Raw genomic sequence first — 6,000 nt, 5'->3', positions numbered from 1 at the left:
GGAACACACTCCACATTGCTGTGCCAGACTTCTGAAGAGCAGGAGCCACCGTGAGCAAAACCCTAATTTAAAAAAGATTATTTATCGTATAACAAAGATGTGATATCTAACATTTCTTCTCTATCAAAATGAAGACAACATTCCACTGTCGATGCTCCCGGTGGACAGAGGACAGGACATTCAGCCCGCAGGGAGAAGACAACAGAAGCTAACAGACATGAAGGAATGTGTCACGACAGACAGATTCACAGCCAGCTGACAGGCACGAGCCCTGGTGTTCTGCCACACGGGGAGACACACTGAGCTCATTGGGTCATTTGATTCAACAGTGCTAGGGAAGAAGACTTTGACTGTTCTCATCATAAAGGAAAATAGATGCTTACGAGATCAGTGTGTAAGGTAGGAATGTACCAGAAACATACCGCTGTAACCCATCAATACATTTTGTTATTATTAGTTAGTAATAATAAAAACTGGGGGCCAGTAAGCTGACTCTGGCTAAAGACACTTGCAGGGGATCTTTTTGAACAAGAATTTTTTTTTTTGAGACAAAACCTCTCTATATCGCTCTGGCTCTCCTTAAACTCTCTGTGTAACCAGGTTGGCCTCAGACTCAGAGAGATCTTCCTGCCTCTGCTTCCCAAGGGCTGACACTAAAGGCTTGCACCATATGTCTGGCTCTGAGAAACTGATACCTTTACTTGGAATTCATGGAAAGGTGGAAACAAGAGAACCAACTCCATGAAGCCCCTGGTCTCCACACATGTGCCATGCCATGTATACAACCCACACATAGCAAACACACACACAATGATAATAAGTTAAAATCAAAAATAAAGCTAGCACATGACACACAAATTTTTTAAGACATTAGTAATATCAAAAATATCGTTTCAAACATTGAGACACCTTCTTTTGCTTATCAAATTGGCAAGAATTTTTTTAAGTTAATATTCAGCATTTAGGCGTTGCTGAGTACTCTGGAGAGTGTTAATTCATGAACTTTTTGAACAAGAATTTTTTTTTTGAGACAAAACCTTTCTGTCTCGCTCTGGCTCTCCTTAAACTCTCTGTGTAACCAGGTTGGCCTCAGACTCACAGAGATCTTCCTGCCTCTGCTTCCCAAGGGCTGACACTAAAGGCTTGCACCATATGTCTGGCTCTGAGAAATAATTTTCAAAAGGCTTAAAAAGTTTCACCTGTAGCTAAGATGGAGTTAAAAGGCATCTACAGAGCACGCTAGAACAGCTGCAGAATGCTCCTCCTTCCCAGCAGCCCATGGAACGGTCTCTGAAATAGATCACATTTTAGGACATCAAGTAAGTCTTCATAAATATAAAAATCATTCCTTGTATCTTATCAGATTGTAATGTAATAAAACGAGAAGTCAATAACAAGGGGAAACTAAAAGAAAATATACAAATACAGAGAATGAATAGTACACCCCAGAATGTTTGGTGGAACATTGAAGAAATCAGAAAAATTTAAATCCCCCAAATTGTATGAAAATTAACAGAGAACCTTTAGGATATAACAGAGGCAATTCTAAGGGGGACATCTATATCTATGAGGACCTACATCAAATAATCAACAAGACTGTTGGGGATAACACACACTAGAGTCATCAGACACAGAAAAACCTCCTCCCTGACGGCTGGTGCTCTTAGCGCTTTGAGGGTACCATACAGGCTGCTGGGAGAAATCGCCAAAAATCTTACTCAGCTGTGAAGCTTGTGCTCAACAATACAAAATGGCCAGGCAAGATGAGCACACTGGTGTGATCGTGGCGAATCTGTCATAGAGGTGACCAGTCACCCTTGCTTAGATTAAACACCTGCTCTCTAGGAAGGAATTCATTGCCTGGCCCTGTAAACATGGCTAAAAGCCCCTATCTAAGGAAGTCACAAGCAGTAGTGGAGAAGCTACTGCTATTGTGCTAAACAGGCATGCTATACCTATCAAAATGCTTTTAATCTATTATAGTGTGCTCATCGATTAGAGCTACTATCATCTTGTCAGAAAAACGTCTTTCTCCAGTGGTCAGTGGGGAATGCGAGAGATGACTGAGAAGAAATAACTGTTGAATGCCCAGTCACAAATGGTACATCTGTATTACATCCTCCAAGGCTCAGGAAACATCACAAAAAGGGGCAGAAACAAAGCAAGGGCCAGAGGAAAAGGGAGGGAGAGGTGTGGGATGCTGACTTTGGGCATGGCGTAGCTGTGGCACTCTTAAATAAGAGAATTTGAAATGACCTGCAAAATGTTTTCAGAAGACTGGGTTCATCAATACCCTCTCATGAAAAGAAGAAGGATTCATGGTGTCCCACCACTCCCTGAGGGTTTATATGCCGTTACAGGTTGATGGAGATGGAAGGGACGTTTTTCTCCAGTGGTGTAGACACTAGTAAAATGCCTATGGCTTGTAAACAAATTCTCACTCATGCTCCTGTAAATAACCTTATGAAAACCACTCGGTCTCTCTCACTTGCTCACTCATGCATGCACACACACACACACACACACACACACACACACACACACAAAGAGTTAGATGAGAATAGAAGGGGACTAATTGCAAAGAGGAAGAGGATTTGTAGGAGTTGGAGTGGCTGACAGGGAGTGGGTATGACAGAATACATTATGTCCCTGTAAGAGAATGCCATAATGAAATCCATTATTGTATATAATTAATATATGGTAGTAAAACATTTTAAAAATCCGCAAGAACTCACATAAGCAACCTAATAATGCAACTCATATTTTTAGAAGAAAAAAAAACACAAACAACCAAACCTAAAACTAGTAGACAGAAATGAATGAAATGGAAACTAAAAGAACAAAGAGTTATTTTTTGAAAATATAAAGAAAACTGACAAATTCTAAATGAAATTAGCCAAATAAGAGAGAGAGGGAAATCAAACTAATCAAATTAGAAGCTGAAATGTTGGAGTACATATGTTATATCGAGAAGTTGGAAGGTAGAGGCAGGAGTATTAGGAGTCTTTACTGAGTTAGAAGTCAGCTGACACCACATGAGAATCTGTCTTACAGAACCAAAATGCATGAATTAATAAATATCACTAAAAGTAAAAGAGAAGATATTACAATAGATCAACAGACTTCAGAAGACCATTGTAGACTACTTTGAGAGCATATTCCAATGAGTTAGAAGTCTGGAAGAAATGGATATATTTCTAGACATAACCCACCAAGATTAAACCAAAAAAGATGTAAATAACTTAAGTAAATATATATGAAGTAAGAGAATTGAAACAGCAAAAATCAACCTGCCAACAACAGCAAAAATCCCAGGGCCAGATGGATTCACTGCTGAATTCTATCAGACATTTAGAGAATAGTTCATAACAATGTTCCAAAAATTACTCTACAAAATGAAAAGGGAAGATAATGCTAACAAGTCAGTCTATGAAGCCACTATTGCTATTACCAAAATCAGATAAAGACACAGCAACAAAAAGACAATTACAGAACAATTTCACTGATGGACATAGATGCAAAAATCCATGATAAAATTCTTGCAGACTCCAGTCAACACATTGTTTTGGGGAGGGAGGGACGGAGGGAGGGAGGGAGGGACGGAGGCAGGAAGAAAGGAGGGCTAGAGAAACGGCCAGCAACAAAGAGCACTGACTGCTCTTCCAGAGGACCCTGGTTCAGTTTCCAGCACCCACATGGGGGTTCACAATTGCCTGCCACTCCAGTTCCAGGAAACACAATGCCCTCTTCTGGTCTTCCCCACAGGCATCAGATATATACATGGTACAAAGACATACACACAGGAAAAACACCAATACACATAAAATTTAAAAAATCATCTGGGTGGTGGTACATGCCTTTAATTCCAGCATTTGGGAGGCAGAGGCATGTGAATCTCTGAGTTCGAGACCAGCCTGGTTAAGAGAGTGAGTTCCAGGATGGCCAGGGCTACACACAGAGAAACCCTGTCTCAAAAAGTCAAAAAGATAAAAAAATTAAAATTAAACATACACGATGATTAGATTAATTCAACATGTATAAATCAATAAGTAAAATGCAATACATCAGTAGACTCAGACACAGAAATCATGTGATCATGTGATCATTTCAATAGATACAGAAGGGGCAGTTGACCAAATTCAACATTCTTTCAGACTAAAAGCCCTGAAGAAACTAGAAACAGAAGGAATACATATCAACATAGTAAAAGCTGTATGTGACAAACTTATGGCCAACATCAGACTTAAAACAAAAATTATGAAGTATTTCCCCTGAAGTCAAAAACATGACAAGGGCCTCTCTACAATTATTCAAAATGGTACTAGAAGCCTTCGACAGAACAGTAAGCCAAGAGAAAGAAATAGAAAAGAAAGGCTCTTAGATCTGATAGATGCATTCAGCAAAGTAGAATGACACAAAGCCAACATACGAAAATCAATAACTTTTCTATATATCAAAGTGAACATGTTGATAAAGAAATGAAGAAAACAAGCCAATTCACCACATAAAAAGGAAACATAGAAACAAACCTACCTGAGGACCTGAGAGACTGATCCAGTGAAAAAGACACAACACTGAATAAAGAAATTGAAGACCTACTGGGTAGAGAGCCCTTCCATATTCATGGGTTAGCAGAATTAATGTGTTGAACGAGGTTTCTGGCCCACCCAGTCCCAAAGCTGTTCAGTCCCAAAGAAACACACAGAGCTCTACATTAATTATAAACTGGTTGGTCTACTAGCTCAGGCTTCTTATTAACTAATCCTTACATCTTAAATTAGCCCATAATTCTTGTTTGTGTTAGCCCTATGGCTTGGTACCTTTATCAGTGAGATGTTCTCATCTTGCTTCCTCTGTATCTGGATGGTGGACTGAAAATTGACTCTTCTCTTTTCCCAGAATTCTCCTGTTCTTGTCACCTTACCTCTACTTCCTGCTTGGTTGCCCCGCCTATACTTCCTGCCTGGCTACTGGCCAATCAGTGTTTTATTAAAATAATACAAGTGACAGGATAAAAGACCACTCTCCCACAGCACTTCACCCCCCTTTTTTTCTTAAACAAGAACTCTGAATCTAATATCCTTTGTTTAGGTTTTTGTCCAGATCATTATCCATAACATCTTGCAACTAATACTCTAAACAAAGATAAACATCCATAATCCATTTTTGGGGAATGTGGGCATAGTTTTCCAGGTTATTTCCTGATGATTGGGGGCACTGATAATCTTACAGGGACCTAAAGAAAATTTTGAATTATGTTCAACTCCTGACTGAAATACTCTGTGAGGCTTGATCACCTCAGGCAGCAGTCTTGTGGCTGTTCTGGATGTAGAACTGAGACATCTTGGCCATCCCCTCCTACTGGAGATTTCTCAGGGGGTCTTCCTTGATCAAACCTGATTTTCTTAACCCAGAATGAACCCACAGCCTCTCGTTTCCTGTGGAAATAAAAGCAAAACCTCTTCTCCAAAGCAACATACTTTTTGACTTAAATTTTAAAGTCAAAGCATTTTCAAACTACATATGTTCTATTAATCCAGCAGCATTTGTAACCAAGTGTCTTTTAGCAGCTGTTGTTCCTTAGCATCAAATAATTCAAAGGCAACAAAATAACATACAATATCCATACTCTCCATGTATTTTCCATCTTTACGTGGCCTAATTTTAAACTATATTTCTTTTATTTTTATTTTTAATTTTGGGTTTTTATGAGGCAGGGTTTCTCTATGTGTTTTTAGCTGTCCTGGAACTCACTCTGTAGACCAGGATGTCCTTAAAGTCACAGAGATCTACCTGCCTCTGCCTCCCAAGTGTTGGGATTAAAGGTGTGTGCTATCACACCCAACTACTCTCTTTCTCTTTTATTTTAAGGACTATCCTTTTTCTTTTCTCTCGGTGTGGGAGGTCCTTCTGTCTATGTGTTGCTTTTATTGGTTAATGGATAAAGAAACTGGCTTAGCCTGATAGGGCAGAACTTAGGTAGGCAGGGAAAACTAAACT

This window comes from Microtus pennsylvanicus, chromosome 2, assembly GCF_037038515.1.
Source record: "Microtus pennsylvanicus isolate mMicPen1 chromosome 2, mMicPen1.hap1, whole genome shotgun sequence".
NCBI lineage: Eukaryota > Metazoa > Chordata > Mammalia > Rodentia > Cricetidae > Microtus > Microtus pennsylvanicus.
Note: the sequence above shows the minus strand (reverse complement) of the source record.